We start from the raw sequence: 24,072 nt of genomic DNA, 5'->3' as shown, positions 1-24,072 counted from the left end.
CAAAGTACCCTCTACACATAGACCCGGTTAGCTCCAGATGTGAACTTTGTGTGCTTTCAGTTCTGATGGAGAACAAGTCCGTGAGTCACTGTTGATGTTCTCACCTGTCTAAATAAGAACAGGATTCTTTTGTGTTGTGGTTACAGTGCTGCTGTGTCCCCAAAAAAGTAGAGCAGTAGAGCCCAACAGCAGTTCAGTTGGCTCCATTGCATGTTATAACTGTAGGATAGTGAAATTTCACAGACTTTCTGCAGCCATAAGTCTGTCTTTTTATTGTTGAGCCAACAGCTAATCAAAGTAGCTGCTAGCCAAATGGTGACATTCAAATCTCACTGAAATTCTCCGAAAGTGTATGTTGCAGATTTCTTCTATGTTGTGTATTAAACACTAAGTTTCCTACTGGCTGACCCATCAGTGCACACACAGAGCCCCGCTGTACTGTCTGCCGCACAACACGCTGATAAATGCTTGTTAAGACATTAACTGGAGTACATACTGGAGTTTTTCCCCTCAAACTTTGATACTAACACTAATATCTTGACTTTGGCTGTCTGCCATTACAAAGTACTGATTCAACAGGAACTCTCTTAAATAAATAAGCCATCTTTTCCTTGCTAGGCAACATTGGGCTCAACTTTAACATACGTTTCCTAACAAATAAATATAAAAATATATCCCTACTGAAATTGTATTTAGCATTTGAATTACATACACAACAAAACCCTATTGCCAGTCTTGGCAGCCGGGGATCAGTCCGCCAGGGCCTCCGCTCCTGGCCGCCGCCCGGCACACAATGCACCCGACCCCTATGGCGCCTCCTGCTGGTGGTGGGCCTGCGGGAGGATGGGCCCATGTCTCCTCTTCGGGCTGTGCCCGGCCGGGCCCCATGGACTAAGGCCCGGCCACCAGACGCTCGCCTTCGGGCACCCTCCCCGGGCCTGGCTCCAGGGCGAGGCCCCGGTAACCCTATCCCGGGCAGGGTAAACTGTTCCCTCGATGTTCTCTTCATAAGGGTCTTCTGAATCACTCTTTGTCTGGTCCCTCACCCAGGACCAATTTGCCATGGGAAACCCTACCAGGGGGCAAAAGCCCCCAGACAACATAGCCCCTGGGATTCCTGGGACACACAAACCCCTCCACCACGATAAGGTAGCGATTCACAGAGAGGCTGCTGCGGCTGCAGATTGGTGCTGCGGCTGCAGTGATGCGGACGCTGCACCGGTCCGTCGTGGTGAAGAGGGAGCTAAGTGCAAAAGCGAAGCTCTCAATTTACCGGTCGATCTACGTCCCTACCCTCACCTATGGCCACGAGCTGTGGGTAGTGACCGAAAGAACGAGATCGCGGATACAAGCGGCAGAAATGAGCTTCCTCCGAAGGGTGGCTGGCCTCTCCCTTAGAGATAGGGTGAGAAGTTCAGCCATCCGGGAGGGGCTCAGAGTAGAGCCGCTGCTCCTCCACATCGAAAGGAGCCAGTTGAGGTGGTTCGGGGATCTGACAAGGATGCCTCCTGGGCGCCTCCTGGGTGAGGTGTTCCGGGCATGTCCCACCGGGAGGAGGCCCCGGGCAGACCCAGGACACGCTGGAGAGACTACATCTCTTGGCTGGCCTGGGAGCGCCTTGGTGTTCCCCCGGATAAGCTGGAGGAGGTGGCTGGGGAGAGGGAGGTCTGGGCTTCCCTGCTTAGGCTACTGCCCCCGCGACTCGGCCTCGGATAAAGCGGATGAAGATGGATGGATGGATGGACACAACAAAACCAACAATAACAAAAAAACTTCTGAATTTTATTTTTTTCTCTGCTTTCAGATTTACTTTGTGTGCAGTCAACTGACAGGTGAAGTAAAGATGCTGTTACTCAGCAGGTAGAGTAGCATTTATGGCACTGAACAGTAATCATCAACTTATTCATATAACAAAATGCTGCGAATAAAGAAAAGCGTATGAAATGTGAAATGCCTAAAACTGCTAACCTTTTTCTTTTACCTTCCTCAAATCTGTCAGCTCTCATTTTAGCAAACAATATAAAATTGAATTTAACAGACAAGCGAGTCAGTATCAGACTGATATCCAATTAAAATATTGTGTTTGTGGCTCTCTGCAGCAGAGACACATCAATTTGGTTTTAATTTCTACAGTAACGATGAAAAACTGTGACACTGACACCATGTGTGATATAAGGGAGGAGAAGCTTCAAGCTTCAGGCTGTAAACAGGTAATGCAGCTGAGGTCAGTTCAGCTTGCCTCCTAGACATGTAACGCTCAGCTCAGTTTAACAAAACAAGGTTAATGAACAGTGTGTTCTTGTAGTTTTTTTCTGCAAGAAGCAAGCTGTCTTTGTAAGACCCTGGAGCGGATGAAGACCCTGGAGCGGTTGGTCCTGGCTCAGCTTCGGCGCCTAGTGAGCTCATCACTGGACCCACTTCAGTTTGCCTACCAGCCTGGCATTGGAGCGGATGATGCCGTCATTCACCTCCTACATCGTTCCCTCGCTCACCTGGAGACCGCTGGGAGCACTGTGAGAATCATGTTCTTTGATTTCTCCAGTACCTTCAACACTATTCTTCCCTCGGTTCTGAAGGACAAGCTGGAGAACTCTGGAGTGGACCATCACCTCACTACCTGGATTTTGGACTACCTCACCGACCGACCACAGTATATGAGGACTCAGGGCTGTGTGTCGGACAGGGTCGTCTGCAGTACGGGGGCCCCACAGGGAACGGTTCTGGCTCCGTTCCTCTTCACCATCTACACTGCAGACTTCTCCCACAACTCCACCCAGTGCTTCCTGCAGAAGTTCTCTGATGACTCTGCAATAGTCGGCCTCATCACTGATGGGGACGACAAGGAGTACAGAGGACTGACTCAGGACTTTGTGGACTGGTGCCAGCTGAACTACCTCCAGATCAATGCCAGTAAAACCAAGGAGCTGGTGGTAGACTTCCACAGGCACAAACATCCTCCACTGCAACCACTGAACATCCAAGGTATGGACATTGAGGCTGTGGACAGCTACAGGTACCTTGGTGTTCATCTGAACAGCAAACTGGACTGGACTCATAACTCAGACGCCCTCTACAGGAAAGGGCAGAGCAGGCTGTACCTGCTGCGGAGACTCAGGTCGTTTGGAGTAGAGGGCCCACTCCTGAAGACCTTCTATGACTCTGTGGTGGCCTCAGCCATCTTTTATGGTGCGGTCTGCTGGGGTGGCAGCATCTCTGCTGGGGACAGGAAGAGACTGAACAGGCTGATCCGAAGGGCCAGCTCTGTTCTGGGATGCCCTCTGGACCCAGTGGAGGTGGTGAGTGACAGGAGAATGGCGGCTAAGCTGTCATCCCTGTTGGACAACATCTCCCACCCCATGCATGAGACTGTGACAGCACTGAGCAGCTCCTTCAGTGGGAGACTGCGGCACCCACGGTGTGGGACGGAGAGATTTCGCAGGTCTTTCCTCCCCACTGCTGTCAGACTCCACAACAAAGACTTTAACTGATCAAACACACACATCCACACATGTGCAACAACACTAATGTGCAATAATCTTTTCTGGCATCGTTGTATTTTTACTCAGTTGTATATAGCATTTGTATTCTATTTTTATCTTATTGTATATTTTATTCTATTTTATTCTACTGTATATAGTATTTTATTTTATTCTATTCTGTACAGTTGTGTACTGTATTTATTCTTATTTTATTTTATTCTAATTTTTGCTTCATAACTTTTGCACTGTCCACTTCCTGCTGTGACAAAACAAATTTCCCACGTGTGGGACTAATAAAGGTTATCTTATCTTATCTTAAGTAGTTGGGAAATATTTTGTCATTATTGGGTAATTCCTAGAGCTACAACCGTTTCTGTGATGTAAAAAAAATGGTACACTGCTAGATCACATAATTGTTTACAGCTCAAAGCAGAGGATTTATGATATCATGAGCAGTCTGGGAGTCGGTGTGTGTCTACATACTGTATTGGCCATAAAGTTACAAAAATATAACTAAATATTACTATTCAATTTCTCATTTTTTTTTCTCATTTTTGTCTACACAAAGATGAAACATGATTATGATTTTTTTCCTGATCAAAACTAAAATCACTTCTCCTGAAACCAGCACTAGGAGGGCAAGACCAAATGAAAAGCAACACTTGTAGCCCTGAGAGCCTTTCACATTCCTTTTAAATGGAAAGAGATTAAAGACAAACAACAGAAACTTAAAGAGCAGCACCTGTATTCACCGAGTTTTGTTATACATTCAAACATGCCCTGTGGGCACTGCTACAAGAAAAAAATGACATTTTTAAAACAGGCTGCATTGGCCTCTAATTCATGATCAATGCCAAAACAGCCCAATCATTACCAAATAACAAATAATATGACAACTTTTCCATTATTTGAGCTTCTCTCATCCTGGGCAACAAATCCAAATCTCTCTACGCTTCCAGCACTGGAGGCCTTAGCAAGCCTTTTGTGGACACCCTAGTGGGGTATCTGTGGCTAATCAAAGGGTTGGCAGTTTGAACCGTGGCCCGTCCAGTCTACCAAACAAAGTGTTCTTTGGCAGCTGAAACCAAAGTCACACTACAAGGTATCCATTGGATTGTCAGTGTGTGTGATAGTTACAGTCACAGAAAAAAGTGCTATATGTATGTGTGTGCGACTGGGGGAGGGTAGTAAAAAGTTCTCTGAAAGCTGAGGAGAAAAGTACGAGTCAATTTACCTTTCATATATACGACCGCTGACATACAAAAATGTAATCATTTTGCACGTCAGCTTTTTAGGCTACCATGTGATGAAGTAAACAGTTCAGGTTCAACAATACAGGTTCTGTCCCTATTATTTTCACACTATGTATAGTTTCTATACACTAAACATACCTGACCGCTAATTATGCAGCATCTGACATAGTACTGCAGACATCTACAGGTCCCCTTACTGATTGGAAGGTTCGATCCCAGGCTTCTCCAGTCTACATGTCAAGTATCCTTGGGCAAGATACTAACCCCAAGTTGCTGTGAATGTGTATGAATGAAGTTAGGAAGCAATAAGTATAGAAAGAAAGTGTTTGTGCGATTGGGTGAATGTGGCATGTTGTATAGAGGCTTTGAGTACTCCGGGAGAGTAAAAGGTGCTATATAAGAATCAGTCCATTTACCATTTAGCTAAGCACTGGTAAAAATGCAAATTTAAATATTTAGAAGTCCAAGAATTGTTTGAAGACAGAGCCATTCTTTACAGGATTATGAAAGCACTGCTGCTTGCCTGCCTTGTTTAAAGACCTAAACAAAGAACACTGAAACACAATCTTGTCTGTTAATGTGACTGCAGACTTGTGCCTTCTTGAAAGTTGAAGGTATTTACCTTGCAGAAGAGGCCTAATGTCATCACAGCTTAAATTTGGAAACAGACTGGCATTTATTTAGCTCTTTTTTAGGGACCACTAAAAGTGCTTTGGAGTGCTATGAGAAAAATATCCACAGATATATTCATACACTACTTTATTCTATTCACTTCATCTATCACACATTAACGGATAATTTAGCATTAACCTAAGTTGCAGGTCTTTGGACTGTGACAGGAAGCCAGAGAGAATGCACGCAGGACAAGGAAGAACACCCAAAGTCTGCATGGCCTCTCCCCTGCTGTCCTGGTGAAAGAAAGAGTTGCTAGTGCAACCTTTGCTTAACAGCAGTAACTTGTATTTACCTGGGCTTTTGTTCAGTATGGAAGACGTGGGGATGAGGGTCGAGGACAACATTGATAATGGGTAATGTGGTAGTAGGGAGTCAGAGGCTACTCGTCATCCCACCTGGCTCTCTTGTTGCCCCATCTACACTCACAGACATACCACAGTCATCCCACAGCAGAGCCAGGGACTCGTGGAGTCTTCGCAAGACATTCATTACAGAAGAAGGGAAAAATAATAATAATCGTCTGGGTCCAACTCCCAACCAGACAACTCTGTGTCCCATACTATGTTGTCCTCTTTTATTCTACATTACTTTTTTCATTTCAATTACACTTAAAATGTAAAGAAATTTCCTGAAAAAAGATGCACTTTTTAATATATGTAATAAGTACATGATGTTTATCAAGTTAAAGAATAATCATGTTAAATATTGTGGATTGTAATAATGACAAAAATAGTTCAGATTTTTTGCCATAATTAAGCAGTCCTATTTCTGACATTAAGTACTCTGTAATAACCAGGTTTCAGCTTCAGTATGACAAGTGTGGGGCCAGCAGGACTTATATGAAATGTCAAGTTACCTGTCAACACTATCTAAATTAAGTCAGAATGACAACCTTTTGACAGTAACACACTGATTGGTGTCTGGTTCCTTATTATGTCACACTACTCTGGTATGAGAGCACTTCTGAAACAACTAGTTTCATTCCTCAAAGAGAAACTCCCTTTGCTTGCTTTTCCAGCCTTTGATTAGAAATACTTACCTATATTTACCTAACTGGAAGGAGAGTGGTTTTCTATGATGGTGACGCTTCATCACAGACCACAATCATACCTCTCTTTGCAAATTTAAGTAATAAAATACATATTTTCTATATGATATCTCTTCTCATAACTGTGGTACTGCAACAACAAACCAGGGGGCTCTCTGAATTCCTGCCCTGTGACTCAGGTTTGAGGTACAGCAACTGCTTCAGGTCCTGAGCACTAAGCACATTAGCAGATTTCTGAGGAGATTGGAAAACCAGGATCCTGGCCGGTACCAGGAACCCCCCCCCCACCACCACACACACACACACACACACACACAAAACTTCTTCAAGGAAAAAATACAGTGAGGAGAAGGATGATATGACGTTATAGGCTTAGGATGATAAGTACGGTTACACAGCTAGAACTCTTAGACAGCAGTCCAATTACCGTGCAAACAATAGACAACATGCCAGCCTGTGAGCTGGAAACATTCAGCAGCCAAAGAAGAAGGGGGAAAAGACAACTGAGTCACAAAACACACGAGTGGCTCTGTGAGCTGAGCTGAAATAACACTCTGATGCTTCGGGCTACGGGAGTTTGGAGAACAAGTTTACATAATCATTCAGATCTTATTTTGCTGTATTTGTTGTAGCTAACTCCTTCCCAGTAATAACGTAGAGGGACCCATTAACTACTTTATTATAACTAATCTTGCTCGTTATATCCCTGCAACTTGAACAACGCTGAAAACAGGTTGTGAACAGACATCAAAATGCATTGATAAATCTGTGTATTTAATAAGGAGTGCTGACCGCGGACTGAACACCACGGGAAGCGCTGATAATGGGCTGAAGGCAGGGGCTACTGTAAATACTGCATACTGCACATTTATTTATTTATAAGATTGAAGACCGGCTCCTTTAGACTTATTTAAATGGCATAGTTTGCTCCATGTGTTTTCACTGAACACCGTGTATTTTCTAAATATGCGTGAAATAAGTACGGAGGCTTTCTGTGGACTGGGTACAGGCAAACGCCGTGCGACAGGTGGTGGTTAAGCTGTACAACACGTCCCGCAGGATTCATCACACAGAACGCTGCTTTGTTAGAGAAACAGTGACTTTGCAGGCTTTTCTTGGCAGAAAGAATTACATCTGATTTTCGAAGCGGAACATAATCAACAAAAAACAAACAAAAAACCCTTTGACTCGTGCACAGCAGCCACACAAAGAACAGCCAGCTGAACTTTAACCTTACTTACCTCTTGCGGAGTGTGGGTTATTCCACTTTGGCAGAAGAAAATTCCACTGCTTCGTTTACTTGTTGAATGTGTGAGAGCATTATTGCTCCATGTCGGCGTTACTTTCGGTTGTTATACGTTGTGAGTGTTACTTTTTCTCACTGTGTCGGCTGAAAAAAAAGATTCCATCCAGCTGTAGCTTCCCCCATGGTCCAAGCTCCTCTGACGAGAAGACTTTCCGTCTGAGTGTGAAAACGATCCGCAAGAAGAAACGAGTTCCGCTTTTGTTTTCAAAATAAAATACCTAACGCTCATGTCAAGAGATCCAAATAGCGAAATTAAGTTCAATGATCTGTGCTGTTTCCAAAAGCCTTTCTTTACATGCTATAAAAAATATATATATATTAAAGAAAACGAAGGTTCCACTGAACCACTAATAACCACTAATAACAACTGTCGTGTTACTCAAACACTTTGGAGTTTGGACAGATTAAATAACTAATGTTTGCAAATAAACTATGTTTTTCTTTACACTTTCGTGAGCAGTTACAATCACAGTAACAGTAGAGAATTTCAAAAACAAAAATAAGTGATGATAAGCTTTAACCCTATATTGAAATAACAAAACAATAAAGTTTCATATAAAAATGGAAATATCTAGTACAGAACAAGAACAATTGGAGGACAGAAAACTTCTCTTGTGTTTGTTTCACATTACACAACACTTATTTTTCCAAGTTTCAATGGGAACCGGAGGTACGACGGGGTAGGATAGTGTCTAAACTGTATGCGACAATGCCTGTACTTTTATTTTAAAGGCATGGTTTCAGTACTTCCTACCCTGACAGTGATGCTGCCTCCTCCCCCGACAACACACAAAAGCAACAAAAACAAACTCAAAATTAACTTTCTTGTCACGTGTTCCATTTGGGAAAACCGTATTGGTCCGAAGTTTGTGGCTTTAATTCCGCTGGAGTCGATAAAAGTGTCATCTTAAAACACAAACTTAAGAACATTTTAATCTAGGGTCATAATATGGACATATGTTAAAAACCCCGTTTTAACGATGACTGTTGTACCGTTCTCCCGACTTCTTCTGTACACGCTGTCGACGAGTTAAGTCAATTTTTTAAAAATACTCTAGAATTTGGTATATACTTTTGTGTTTGCATCCCTTCAGAGTGGCTTCTTGACAACCGTCCATTCTCAAGGACATGATTTTCACATACTGTTTATCTGCTGTTGTTAGGATGCCTGGGTCGTTGACCCAGGGTTTTTGGGTTTATTATATTATTTATAATTTCTAGTCTTTGGGATTTTGTTAGAGTCATGTCTTATGGTTTGTCTCTGTGTAATCCTTAGTTGCTGTCTCCCCTGTCCGCTATATCCCCGTGTCCAGTCAGTGTCTGTGTCTGCCCTGGTCCCACGTCTCTGTTCCCTCTGTAGTGCCTGCATGTGAGTCTGTGTCTTTTGTTCAGTCTGTGTTATGTTTCCTGTTTTACTTTGAAGGTCTGTCTTATCTCAGTGTGTTCAGTTTACGCTTCCTGGTCTCGTCAGTTCTGATTTGCCCCAGCTGTGTTTCCCTCCTGTTGTCCATTCCCTGATTGCTCCATCTATGTATTTAAGCCCTGTGTTTTCATCAGTCCTTGTTGCGATCTACCCTTATCTTGCTGTGTGTTCTGTCTATGTAAGTGTATTTTCTATTCTTAGTTTTGTTACACTTTTGAGTTCACGTCTGTCTCCGTAGTCTGCACTTTGGGTCCTTTTCCTGTCTGCACACAGCCTACACATAACAGCTGTAGATAGTTTTTAGACTTTCCACTTCTTCTTTCGCGTTGTACTTGTCGTGTTTCCTCAATTTCTTAAGGACAAACTGTACACCACACCAAAATATGCCAAGCTTTCAATCAATGGTTCTTTGGGAATGACCTTGTTGGTGCCTGCCGAATTGGTTGATTTTTTTCATAAAATCAACTAAAGAAATGCGAAGAAATGATCAATGGGCTGCAAGACTGCAAATTTAAAATGCAATTTAAAATGATTTGTTGCTATTTTTTCTGTTATGTGTAGACACAAGACTGATTCATTCTTTCAGTTAGGTGCCTTTTTATGGTTGAATTCATTACATTCATTTCAGAGAGGCTTAACATATAGACAGCACTGAGTTTATTGTGCTAGGCCCTAAAAATATGAGAAATAAATTTGAAATGAGACACTCACACTGGCTCACATTTCTTTTGTCATATTTAATCATGATATGTCCTTTAACTCACACATTAAACAAATATGTAGAATTTTTTTTCTGCACAATATTACTAAAATTAGAAACATCCTGTCTCAGACTCATGCTGAAAAGCTAGTCCATGCACTTTGTTTTCTTTTCAGGTCTGGACTATTCTGATTACTATTTATTACCATCTTCCAAAACCTTCCTGAAAATCCGTTCCAAAATAGAGCTCTCACTGTGTGCAAAACACCACAGTGATACTTCTAAGAGACTAGAAAAGAGACAGTTTTCCTCCCATTTTAGCTTCTCATCATTTTCTTGTTGAATGTAGAATTTTATTTAAAATCCTTCTGCTTACATATAACGTCCTGAATCAGACCTCGCAGTTTTATATTATTCCTACAGAGCACTCTCAGACTGCAGGCTTACTTGTGGTTCCTAGAGTTTTTAAAAGCAGAATGGGAGATAGAGCCTTCAGGCCCCTCTTCTCTGAACCCATCTGTCAGTTTAGCTTCACAAGTCATACACCCTGTATACTCTCATAATTAGCCTTAAAATGTTCATTTTTGAATTTGCTAATTTTGTTGAATCAGGTGACTATGAACCCTTACTTACTTATGCTGTGACACACTCAGACTTCTGGGGGACCACGATGCACTGAGCGTTTCTTCTCCAGTCACCTCTTTTCGGTCCTGATCTGTTTGTAGTTGTATCATCTTTCCTTTTACCTCCTTATAGTTGTAAAACACTGTAAATGTATGTTTTCCCATAGATCAGCACAGATCATTTAAAACTGCTTAATATTCTGTTTGTTTGTTGTTTTTTTGTATGTTGAAAGAGGAACCAAAGGTGGCAAACCACCAGTGCCGTTTAGAAGCTGCAGAGCTAAACAAAATTCCCATTTACTGTACTTTCCCATGAGATGACAGAGATGACTATCGGGAATATTGTGCATGTGTCACTCTCAGCTCTGAAGTATCATTATCAGAGAATTATGGAGCAGATCGCCAAAGAGACACGGTTCTGCATTTGCTGAAGATTAAATAAGTTGTTTTGACAAAGATAGGCCAGTTGTCATGAGCCACGACCGTGTTACAGTAAATCAGTGATAGTAACTTGAGGAAACTTTGAAACCAGAGCAGCATGCATTCATTGCATTATTTAGACCTGAGCCTTCCTTACCATCACAAATGTTAAAACGTCTTCTGGGGAAAAGGCCTGTCATACCAACACAAAGGTGGTATGACTGGGGTATGACTTTTTCCTGGTTGAAATATTGGATGGTGTCATCCTGACCATTGCTCTGGAAGGTTGTGAAGTTTGGGGTCTACTCAGACAGAATTTCTACATGCAGAACTGTACAGAAACATTTTACACATGCACGGAAAATCACCAACAAATAACTGTCGAGCCTCCTGTCAAACACTGTGGCTGGTCTGTCAACAACACTGCTTTCCAAACACCAATCAGTAAAACAAATTACAACACAATGAAAAGATAAGTGTCTAAAACACTGGAAACAATAAACTAAATGCACAGACAGATTAGATTACCTGTGCAGAGATTATGAATTGTTAGAATATCTCTCAACTACCAGCAGAGACGGAGCCAACCAAGTGTAGTTCAGTGACCACAAATTGGCAACTAAACAAGAAACAAAAATTTACAGCAATCAAAAGGAAATAGATTGATATATAATTGTCAAGATCATGCAGGGATAACATGAGGAGTTCAGCTGGAGCTCAAGTACTGGTGTTGTTGGAACAAAAGGGGAGGATAAAACATTTAAAGATTCTGAAATTCACGAACCTTTACCTTTACCAATCACCTGAATTTTACAGGTGATTGATCAATAATCAGTTGTTGGCTGACAACCTAAAAGCTGCCTCACAGAGGCACAGCTTTTGGAGAAGAGGTCTACAGATTATCCACAGTTTAAATTAGATTTTTTTCTCAAAGTGAAATCAGAGTTTAAATCTCCAGGTTAACAAACTTTTCACTGTACCTCGGCAACGGTAGCTCCGCCTGTCATTTATACAAACTCTGTGTTCCCCAGTAAAACTCAAGGTGATCAGGGAAGATGTTAAACCTGCAATATTTTAATTTCATTTCATTTCAATTCATTTTCAGATCCTGCTGTATGTAAAGTCTTGTTATCATGGCTAAGGTGCAGCTATATATAATATATATTTATATTATGCTATATTCATTTAGCACAACCAAAATAGCATGAAAATAAAAAACTGAATGGCTCAAATTGTCTGTAGGGTCTTTCAAGGGTTATACATACAGAACAACCATAGAGTGACGGGTTCTGAGAAGCATTACATGAGAAAAATACCATAAAAAGAATCTTAAAAAGAAAGCTTTTAGCTCTATTTAATGCATTGTTTTTTCAGTGAAATTCCCTAAGATCCAACCAATACAGTTCTCTGAAATGCTTCTTTAATTGGATATATTTGTCCTCTGGAAGAAGAGCAATAATGAAAGAAATATACAGTGATGAATCTTTACATGCACAGTGCTTTTTGTGAACATCTCATCCTGGATTAAAACTGTTGTGTTCAAGTATTTTGGTTAGACAAACATCAGAGTGTTGAACTTTGGTTGAAAATGTCTGTTTCCTCAGAATGTGAAATGTCCGCGGAAGGCTTCCAGCGGCGGCGGCCACTCCCTCCCTTTCTGAACGGCACGAAGCATAGCCATCGCTTCACCACATCAGCATATTGGTGGTGGGTGGCCTCCTTACCTACTGGAGTTCGCTTCAGAGCACCTGAGAGTTAGAAAAGCTTAGTCTTTATTTACCACCCGATGCTGGGCTAAACTTCTGTTCTACATCTTTAAGGTGACTTACGGAAGAGCACCCCCTGGAGGTGAGTGTTCCTGAAGCTCCTCTTGGCCCACCCAGTTCAGCTCAGAGCCAACACCAACCTGGTGTCATCATCAGAAATCTCAGATATTCACATATTAGGCAAGTCAAGCACATGAACAGCACCTTTTAATTACCATTCTCTTCTGGACTGCTGGGTCCTCCAGCTGGGTCTCCATCTCATCCAGCTCCTTCAGGGTCCTCAGAGGGAGCTCCATGTCCAGTGCCTCCACCTCCTCTTCGTCGTCGGCAGTCTGACCCTGCAGTCGGGCTTGGATGTCCCTCAGCACCACCCACTGCTTCTGTTGCTCTTCTTTGATCTCCACCAGCAAGGAGATGATCTTTTGCAGAGTGCTGATCTCTGGAGAAGAAAAAGAGAAGTAAAAAAGTCTGACTTGATGCCGTGAAACGCTAAAGGATGCTGTCATGTGATACATTTAAGTCCACCGTATTTTACTGTGTTTGAAGCTATAATGATGATGTAAAAATGACTGTAATTCCTAAATGTTAATTATGAGACAATATTCCTAAAACTGTGTGCAAAAACATTTGAGACCAGGTGATTAATGTGTCAATTCAGGAATATAATATTGATGGTATGATACAGGCTGTGTAGTGCACACATGCTGCTAAATATTCAGACTTAAAATGTTCTTACACAAGTCAGCATCTTAATGAATGTTTTATGGCTCTTTATATTTTATTATCAGCAATGACCAATGTCCCCAGTGATATATCAGCTGTTGTTGAATAATGCTCATGCATACACTCAGACAAACTGCATTCTTCGGTTCGATTTCTGAGTTTCAATGCAGTGTAGTCTCTAACACAAAGTACTTGAACTGAATTCAGTGAAAGTGGAGCCCAGACGTCATGGGCAGGCTGTCCCAGAAAGTAGTTATACGTCCACTGAATAATTGCATGATGACTAAAATCAATAATTTTTTTTGACATTTTACATCAGTTATGTCATGCTAGCATCAGCTGTTGAAGTAATTTTGCAAGCTAGCCAACTAGCACAGCTAGTGAAAATGTTAGCAGGTACAGTCAACCTTGTACCTGGAACTTAGCTACACTGCATAAATCTGGTGACAGTTGTACAAGCTAACTGACAAAGCAATTCATCAGCTCTTGATTAGTGATGGCCTGAGTTTTCAGATGTTTTCACAGTGGTACAAATTAGAATTTGGCAGTGGACTCATGGCAATAGGGTGGCTGTGGCTCAGGTGGTAGAGCAGGCTGTCAAGTAACTCAGTGTTGAAGTATCCTTGGGCAAGATGCTGAACCCTGAGTTGTAAGTGTGTGTGATAGTTGTACGTGTGACTGGGTGAATGTGACTTACAGTATGAAGTGCTTTGAGTGCTCAAATTGAGTAAGAAGGTGATATATAAATTAGAGATGGCACAATACCACTTTTTTATGTCCGATACCGATACCGATATCATAAATTTGGATATCTGCCGATACCGATATGAATCCGATATAGTGTGTTTTTTAATCAATAAAACTGTTTTTTTTAAATATCTTGCTGCATTTTGTATAAGTTCATACTCAAGTTTAAATAAACAATAACACTAAAGCTATTCTGTTATACCTGTATGTAAAAAATACACTGCACCCAAAATATTTCATAGTTCAGCAACCCTGATCAATCTAATAAATTTAAACCTACTCCATCCTCCCTATTCTGGTATATTAAAGAGTACTTAGCAGAAATATTAAGCAACCTAACTAATAGGGTTGCAAACTCCCAGCAAAAAAAATAGGGAACCACCCCCCACCCTCCACCTCATGATGCTTAATCGATGTAATCAACTTTAATTTGATGCAGGGTGAAAAAAAATGCACAGAAATAAATTATTTTTCAAGAATAATTAAATAGATTCAACATCTTTCTTCAACAGAATTGCAGAATTCACAGATGGTACTTTCCCAAAGGAAAAAGTACTATAGCTTACTAGGGTATATTAGACTTAACAGTTACTATATACAGTAATGGACTTCTATACATTTTACATCAGATTAAAACTTTGGGTGTAAGATTCAGTTAATTATTTATTAAAAGCTAGATATTTTAAATGAGAATAAGAAAGAAAAGTATGTCTTTGTGCCCCCTTTTCCCTGTTCATGCCCTATCGGCCCCCCTGGCTAAACTTTGCTAGATCCGCCCCTGCACAGTTACCAGCCGTCAGCTACTTAGAAAAGGATCCTGGTGTAGAAAGTAACATTAAATAAATTCTAACAACAACAGCTTACCAAGCTTAAACGTGCTGCTGTTGTTCCGCCGCTGGTTTCCTCTTTCTGGTGCAAAGTGGGCCAAAAACAAAGAAGAGAGACGGACTCGCAACAGAAAAGCCGATCAGCTGATCATTAAGCAGTTTCAGGATTGAAGTAGCAGCGGGGAGGGAGAGAGAAGAGGCAGTCGCTCCATATATCGGTTGTTAAGCTTAACATGGGAAGGCTTTACAAACATTCAGAGATGAACTTACACACTTGCTTTACTTCTCTCTGGGATAACTTCCTCGGAGATGAAATGCTGGTTTGGTAGCGAGGCTACAAATACACACAGCCGCTCTATCACGTGATGCATACTGCTCCGACATGCTACGGTTATGAGCCGAGTTACGCCGTGTCGCAAGTTTTGTGAGGTGTTTTTTTTTTTATATTTAATGGATCGGATTACATTTTTTATTTCTCGCCGATATCCGATCCAGTAATTTAGGTCAGTATCAGACCGATACCGATATGTAATATCGGATCGGTCCATCTCTAATATAAATACTAGTAGGTTTACCATTACCAATTACCAGAGGTGTGATTCTCCTTCTTATTGTCCAAAACTGTGAAGAAAATTACTTGCACATGGTGGCTAGCTTGACAACATCATTATCATCGACTTCCCCTTTTCAATCATTTGTATCTTGAGGAACTACTGTTTCTTATAATGATCTTGTTCAGAAAAGCTTCATTCTTGTTTGAAAATGAATACGATGTTGAACCAAATACATAAACCGAGCTTGCACTGCAGTAACTTATCGGTGATGGGTGTATGAATTAGTTTACCTCAGTCGGAAAAAGGTGGAGTGCCCACTCCAGGTTAGGGATGAGTTACTGCCCCAAGTGGAGGAGTTTAAGTATCTCTGGGTCTTGTTCATTATTGCGGCGTGAGGGGAGCGGAAGGTCGTCAGATCGAAAGTCCGTCACTGGGAAGAGAGAGCTAAGCGTAAAAGTGAAGCTCTCGATTTACCGTCGATATACAGTCAGTCTACATCCCCACCCTCAGCTATGGTCATGAGGTTTGGGTAGTGACCAAAAAAATGAGTTTGCGGATACAAACGGTGGAAATGAGCTTTCTCCAAAGGTTGGCTGACCTCTTTGGAGGTGAGGAGTTTGGTCATTTAAACTGTGGGACCATGTGTAGTTATTTTTTACATGATGGTTGTTTCTATTCATGCAATTTGAAAACAAAAGCTAAATTTGATTCAGTTTAGTACTTTTCTCTGTATGCACTGTGCTTACAAAGGCCCTGAACGTTGCAGTATTTATAGTGAATGATGTGGAAATATTTTTCACAGAGGTTTGTTGGACTCCTCTAGGAGATGAGGACACACCCACATCTGTTTTTTCCACACCAAGTTCATAGAGGATGTTACAGCTCTGACTCAGCTTTGTGGCATCAGACACCCACACAGGAAAACCAGCACCTGGACTTCATGCAGGAGAGACTGCCTCAGTGATGATGGACTCTGCATACATGGACTCTGCATCCTCTACTTTAAGTCTTAATCTCTTTCTCCTTTAACGGACAATTCAAAGCCCTCCGAAAGAGTCTAAACTTACTGAGGAAGTCTGTAACTACATTTGTACTTTTACTTGTTTTATGGCTTATATTTAAGAAGAATACTTAAAAAAACTTTAGCAGAACACAATCATCCAGCTTACACGGTATTTCTTTTCATCTCATTAATTCCAGTCTAACCTGAATTCAGTGGTTGTATTCTGAGAAGTGCTGCTAAGGCTGAAAATAAACCAAGAAGAAACGCTAACTGAAAAAAAATCTCTATATTGAAAAAAAAAAAAAAAATCTCTTGATGCATTATTACAGGCAAGGATATTGCCAAAATTTTAGTTCCTCTGGATTTCCATTGGAAATTGTTTCATCACTAATCCAAGTGACTTCTAACATATGAATATGATCTAATATGATGAAATGTTTGTCTCACTAAACTATTGTATCCAACTGAATTCAGTCGAAAAAGTTTTTTTTTTTTTGTTAAGAAAAAGAATAATAAAAAAAAAAGATCTTGAAAATCAGTTTTTCATTTGGAATTCAAAAATAGTTTTTGAAATTAAGTTTTTAATTAAGAGTTTAATTCTTTGTCTGTGAAATCCATTTTTGATTTAAGTATTTATTAATAGTATTGGTAATTCATTTTTGAGCTTTATAAATAGTGTTAAAATGTGTTAAAAATACTGACAAAAATTATAAAGAACATAAAAATGAAACTGGAAAATGCAGCACTGTTCCAAATAAGACAAAAGATTAATGCTGCAGAAAATCATACTACTGCAAACAGCGGTATTTTAAATTGAATTCATTTATTAAACACCCACAGCATAATAAGGGCACATGGAAACAAGATCAAATAATTGATTGAAAAAATACTTTTTTGTGTTCTAGTGTAGCTGCAGTTCCACGTGTGAAAGCAACTTAGCAGCAGATTAAATTCACTGAAAACAAAAATACAACAGATATTGTATTTGGATAAACTTTTAAACGACCACTACTCAAACTAGAAAAATTTGCATTTCCTGCGAAAATGCAGTGTGGATGCTGTAATGCTGAAGCTGTCTGCTAAAAATAGCTGAAAAAGCTGAAACGTTGCAGAAATTGTAAAAACTTTGCAGAAGCAAAGGAACTTTGCTAAAATGTAGTAACTTAGCAGAACTGCAATATCTTAGAGGAAACATAATACTTGGCAGAAATACAATAGCATAGCAGAACTTAGCAGAAACATTGTAACTTACCAGAAACACGATAACTTCTCAAAAATACAAGAATTTAGGAGAAATAGTATAAGATAACAGAAAGAATATATTTAGCCAAACATTCTTAAACATTACAGAAATAGTATGATTTAGAAAAACAGTTCAACATAGCAGAAATGCTGTGATTTACCAGAGACACTGTAATATACTATGAATATTGTAATTTTAAATAAATATTATGTTTTAGCAAAAATACTCCAGTTTAGCACAAATAGTATAACATAGCAGAAATACTACTCTATAGCAGAAATGCTATATTTAGAAAGAAAAATATAATATAGTAGAAATACTATGATTTAGCAGAAATCCTACAATATAGCTTAATAACAATGATTTAGAACAGATACTATGATTGAGCAGAATAGTAATAACTTAAGTGAAAATATTGGAAAGGTAAAATGACAAGCTGAATAAAAAGGAACATGGTTAAGTTTGCTCAAAACTAATTTTTGTTCACCTGTGAAAAAATAAAATAAAAATACATTTAGAAAAAAACAAATAAGAACAGCAAACAGATACACACAAAATCAAATATGGATACACAAATCAACAAATATACACAAAATCAAATATGGATACACAAATGTACAGAGAGAGACACACACACAGGGTCTATGCCAGTCAACCAGTCTGAATATATTATATTTTTATCCAACAGTGAGATGCTGCCCTAAAAAGGGTCTTTGTGTGTGTGTCTTTCTTTCTCTCTCTCTCTCTCACACACACACACACACACACACACACACACACACAGCAGCAGCAGCATCAGCAAGTGAACAGGGGCTGTTAACAGCATGTTTCTAGGTCAGTCAAACAGCTGTGAGCTTCTCAATTTGAATCCACCAATCAGAGAGGCTGTGTGCTTTTTCCCGCCAAAACTGGTGCACTAAGTGCAGGCTTTTACACAGGCAGCACAGAGACAGACAGGATTTTTGCAGTCTATTTCTCATAGTCAGGATTCCCCTCAAACAAACAGCCATAAAATCCTAACCGTAGGGGCTAAAACGGTCATTCTTAGACCGTTTTGTTCAGACGACATGGGGGAATCTTGAAATGATTACCATTTAAAATAAAAATATGAAATATTATAGATATATGACATAGATGATTGGCTGGCTGGGAAGCCATGAAGGCCCCAATATGCAAATTTGAATGTGCCAGCCCTCAGATATGATTGGCTGGCTGGGAAGCCATGAATGCCCCAATATGCAAATTTGAATGTGCCAGCCCTCAGATATGATTGGCTGGCTGGGAAGCCGTCCAGGTCCTGATATGTAAATTTGAATATTACAGTCCTTACAGATGACTGACTCCCTGGAGAGCTGGCAGAAATATATAGAAATACTATGATTACCCAGAAATACTGCATTTAGTAGAAATACTATGTTTTAGCACAAATCCTATAAAATGGCAGAAATAGTATGATTTAGCACAAATGCTGTATTTAGCACAAATACTGAAAAGCTCACTGAGCCAAAGTGGCTTTCAGGTAATGGAAAGAGGTGTAAAAGCAGAAAATTTTACTGAAAACAGTTGAATAAGCTGAACTTTGTGCAGAACAGAGGTGAAAAACTGAAAATTCCGCTGAAAACAGGTGAAAAATCTGAAAATTCCACTGAAAACAGGTGAAAAAACTGAAAAATTCCGCTGAAACCAGGTTAAAAAGCTGAAGATTCTGCTGAAAACAGACAAAGAAGCTGAAAATTCTGCTGAAAAGAGTTGAATCAGCAGAATTTCTGCAGAAAAGAGGCAAAGAAGCAGAACGTTGTGCTGAAAAGAGGTGAATCAGTAGAATTTTTGCTGAAAACAGGTTTCTGCTTAAAACAGCTAAAAATGCGAGATTTGTGCTGAAAACAGGTGAAATGTTGCCAGGACCGGGATTCGAACCTGGCACTACTGGCCTCAAGGTGGCTACTCATCTCACTGAGCCAAACTTGTTCTCACAAAAAACTGACAATTTTGCTAAATGAGCAGAAGCTGCTGAGCTTTGTGCTGAGAAGAAGTGAAAAGGCTGAAAAATTTGCAGAAAACAGGTGAATCAGCTGAATGTTCAGCAAAAAAGAGATAAGGAACCTGAAAATTGTGCTGAAAAGAGGTGAAAAAGCTGGAAATTGTGCTGAAAAGAGCAGAAGAGGCTGAAAATTGTGCTAAAAAGAGGTGAAAAAGCTGAAAAATTGTACTGAAAAGAGGTGAAAAAGCTGAAAAATTGTACTGAAAAGAGGTGAATCAGCAGAATTTTCTGCTGAAAAGAGGTTAAGAAGCAGAACTTTGCGCTGAAAACAGTTGAATTTGCAGAATTTCTGCTGAAAAGAGGTAAAGAAGCTGAAATTTGCGTGGAAAAGAGTTAAAACAGTTGAAGTGTTAACTGAAGAAGATGTTGCCATAAGTGGGATTCGAACCCGGCCCTCCTGGTCTGAGAACGGCTACTCATCTCACTGAGCTAAAACATGGCTCAGCCCGGCAAGCAAAACTGGTGATCACACTGATAATGTGGTCCCTGTCAGCAAAAAGGGCCAAAAAATGGCATAAAAAGCTTAATATCTCAAAAAGTATAAAAGTTATCATCACCAAAAGATATAGCAGTCGAAAGCAGAAATAGCAGAACAGTTTAGAGTTTGAACGGTGAAAATCGGCTGAAAACTGAGGGACTAGTTAAGCGGCAAAGAAACGGAGCAACTAGAATAACTAGAAAAATTTGCATTTCCTGCGAAAATGCAGTGTGGATGCTGTAAAGCTGAAGCTGTCAGCTGAAACTAGCTGAAAAAGCTGAAAAGTTGCAGAAGTTGTAAAACCTTTGCAAAAAATTGTAATAACTTTGCAGAAGCATAAGAACTTAGCAAAAATGTAATTACTTAGCAGAACTGCAATAACGTAAAGAAAACATAATACTTGGCAGAAATACAATAACATAGCAGAACTTAGCAGCAGAAATTAGAATAAATATTGTAACTTAGCAGAAACAAGATAACTTTTCAGAAATACAGGATTTTAGCAAACATGGTACAAGATTACATAGATACTTTATTTAAACAAAAATACCTAAACATTGCACAAATACTGTGATTTAGGACAAATACTACAACATAGCAGAAATGCTGTAATTCAGCAAATATATTATGCTATGGCACAAATAGAAAGAATATGCTCAAATACTATGATTTTGCTCAAATAATATGATTATGCAATAATACTAAGATTTAGCAGAAATACTGTATTTAGCACAAACACCGAAAAGTAGCAGAAATACTGTAAATTAGCATAATAGTAATAACTTGCACAATTACAAATATGGACATGGTAAATGGCCTGTATTTATATAGCGCTTTTATGGTCCCTAAGGACCCCAAAGCTCTTTACATATCCAGTCATTCACCCATTCACACACTGGTGATGGCAAGCTACGTTGTAGCCACAGCCACCCTGGGGCGCACTGACAGAGGCGAGGCTGCTGGACACTGGCGCCACCGGGCCCTCTGACCACCAAAGACACAACGACCGAGACTGTCCGAGCCGGGCCTCGAACCGGTAACCTTCCGATTACAAGGCGAACTCCCAACTTTTGAGCTACGATCGCCCCCGTATATGGAAACAAACATGCACAGAGACACACACAGGATCCAATTCAATCAACCAGTGTAAATATATTGATTTTAAATCACACAATAAGATACACCCATAAAAAGGCTCTCTAACTCTCTCTCTCTCTGTCATACACACACACACACACACACACACACACACACACACACACACACACGCAGCAGCAGCAGAAGCAAGTGAACAAACAGGGGCTGTACATACAGTGTTTCCTGTATGTTTCTAGGTGGGTCAAAAAGCCTGGAGCTGCTTAATTTGAATCCACCAATCAGAAAGGCTATGTACTTTTTCCCGCCAAAACAGGTGCACCTGTTTTTACACACGCAGCACAGAGACAGGATTTGTGCAGTCTATTTTTCATAGTGAGGACTCCTCTCAAACAAATGGCTATAATTTCCTTACCAGCTGCGCCAGTGGGAAAGACAGTGAGCTCTTGGGAAACGGGGTGATGAGCAGTCAGAATTAGATCGCGGTGAGAGGCAAAGAGCGCCGTTTTTTGGAGTTACAAAACGTCGTGTAACTCCAAAACTAGGTGGACTAGAAGCATAATTCTTGTACTGGGTGAATCAGCGGACTTTGGTGTACTTTGACTGCGATTTTCATTACTCTTTGTACATCCGTCGCTGAGATATGACGAGAGAAGAAACGGCAGACCTCAGATATGATTGGCTGGCTGGGAAGCTGGCAGAAATATATAGTAATAGTGTGCTTAAGCATAAATACTACATTTAGCAGAAATACTGTATTAAGCACAAATCCTATAAAAAGCAGAAATACTATATTAAGCACAAATCCTATAAAAAGCAGAAATACTATATTAAGCAATATAAAAATCCTATAAAAATGGTATAAAAAGCAAAAATACTGTAATATGATTTGGTAGAAAAACTATAATTAATCAGAAATACTATATTTGGCAGAAATACTGTAATCAGCACATATACTGTAACATGACAGAAATTCCTCCACTTAGTAGTAATACTATAACATAACACAAATGTTATGATGAGTTGAGCGGCTGGTACTCTGGTGCAGTCAGCACAATCTGGAGCTGAACACTCTTAAAACTGTAGAGATGACAGTGGACTTCAGGAGACATCCCTCAACTCTGCCCCCCCTCATCATATCAGACAGCCCTGTGTCGACTGTGGAGATCTTCAAGTTGCTGGGTACCACCATCTCCCAGGACCTGAAGTGGGAGACCAACATCAACTCCATCCTCAAAAAGACCCAGCAGAGGATGTACTTCCTGAGACAACTGGGGAAGTACAGTCTTCCACAGGAGCTGCTGATCCAGTTCTACACTGCAGTCATTGAGTCTGTCCTGTGCTCCTCCATCACAGTCTGGTATGGTGCAGCCACTAAACAGGACAGGTGCAGACTGCAGCGGACTGTACGGGCAGCAGAAAGGATCATCGGCGCCCCCTGCCCTCCATCCAGGATCTGTTCCTCTCAAGAACCAGGAAACGGGCAGGGAAAATCATCACAGACCCCTCACACCCTGGACACAGACTTTTTGATCTGCTGCCCTCTGGCACACGGTACAGAAGCCTGCAAACCAAGACCACCCGACACAGGAACAGTTTCTTTCCCCTCACCATCTCCCTTCTAAACAGTTGAACTGTCACACTGCTCCCACTGCCAGACTGCAACTGCACCTTATGTACATTCTGTAGTATTCATTCCACCTCATTTCATTTCTGTATTTTATGTATATACGTTTAGATTAGTTATTTATAGTTGGTTTACACAGCTTTGTGTATGTATGTGTATGCATGTGTAATGTATATATAGATACGTGTGTGTGTGTGTGTGTGTGTGTGTGTGTGTGTGTGTGTGTGAGATTTACATTGCTGTGCTCGAGAGCCACCATCTACCGGAACCAAATTCCTTGTATTGTATGCACATATACTTGGCCAATAAACATGATTCTGATGACTTGGCACAAAAACCATGATTTAGCAGAAATACTATGATTGAGCAGAAGTACTAAGATGTAGTAAAAGTACTTTGATTTAAGAGAAATCCAATTATGGAGGAGTAATACTTTAAAATGGGAGAAATACTGATACACACACACATCACAGAGCCTAAAGGGAAGAGTATTTGTGCCATGGAGTGTTAAGAAGAATGTGAGTCCATATTAGAAAAGCTGGTAAAAAGTTTCAGAATTGTAATAAATGATGAATATGAATTAGTGGTCTGTGATAGTGTATTAATTTGTAGGGCAAAAAACATGTTGTCCAAGGTGGAGTTGAACCCACGACCTTTGGGTTGCAGACCTGTGTCATTACCAGCTGCGCCACTGGGAAAGACAGCGAGCACTTGGGAAACAGGGTGATGAGCAGTCAGAATTAGATTGCGGTGTGAGGCAAAGAGCGCCGTTTTTGGAGTTACAAAACGTCGTGTAACTCCAAAACTAGGTGACTAGGAGCACAATTCTTGTACTGGGTGAATCAGCGGACTTTGGTGTACTTTGACTGCGATTTTCATTACTCTTTGTACATCCGTCGCTGAGATATGACGAGAGAAGAAACTGCAGACCTCAGATATGATTGGCTGGCTGGGAACTGCAGAAATATATAGTAATAGTGGATTAAGCATAAATACTACATTTAGCAGAAATACTGTATTAAGCACAAATCCTATAAAAAG

The 24,072-nt window shown here is 40.4% G+C and overlaps 2 protein-coding genes and 1 long non-coding RNA gene across 5 annotated transcripts in view; 1 reads left to right on the top strand and 2 right to left on the bottom strand.

Moving 5' to 3' along the window:
• LOC100697214 (ras and Rab interactor 2) overlaps positions 1–7,926 on the bottom strand; it is a 56,735-nt gene extending 48,809 nt beyond the window's left edge. The window contains exon 1 of the mRNA XM_005465028.3: positions 7,697–7,926. The gene's annotated coding sequence lies outside the window, so the exon portion shown is untranslated. The remainder of the gene's footprint in view (positions 1–7,696) is intronic.
• ttc27 (tetratricopeptide repeat domain 27) overlaps positions 1–24,072 on the bottom strand; it is a 728,099-nt gene that overhangs the window by 658,198 nt on the left and 45,829 nt on the right. The window lies entirely within an intron of this gene.
• On the top strand, positions 9,279–13,077 carry LOC112841905 (uncharacterized). Its single transcript, XR_003213374.1, has 4 exons — positions 9,279–9,362; positions 12,532–12,634; positions 12,748–12,775; positions 12,939–13,077. It is a non-coding gene; the product is annotated as an uncharacterized LOC112841905 (long non-coding RNA).

The sequence above is a fragment of the Oreochromis niloticus genome, linkage group LG13, assembly GCF_001858045.2.
Source record: "Oreochromis niloticus isolate F11D_XX linkage group LG13, O_niloticus_UMD_NMBU, whole genome shotgun sequence".
In the NCBI taxonomy this organism is placed as follows: domain Eukaryota; kingdom Metazoa; phylum Chordata; class Actinopteri; order Cichliformes; family Cichlidae; genus Oreochromis; species Oreochromis niloticus.
The sequence above is the reverse complement of the archived record's forward strand: the minus strand, read 5'-3'. Positions and strand labels throughout refer to the sequence as shown.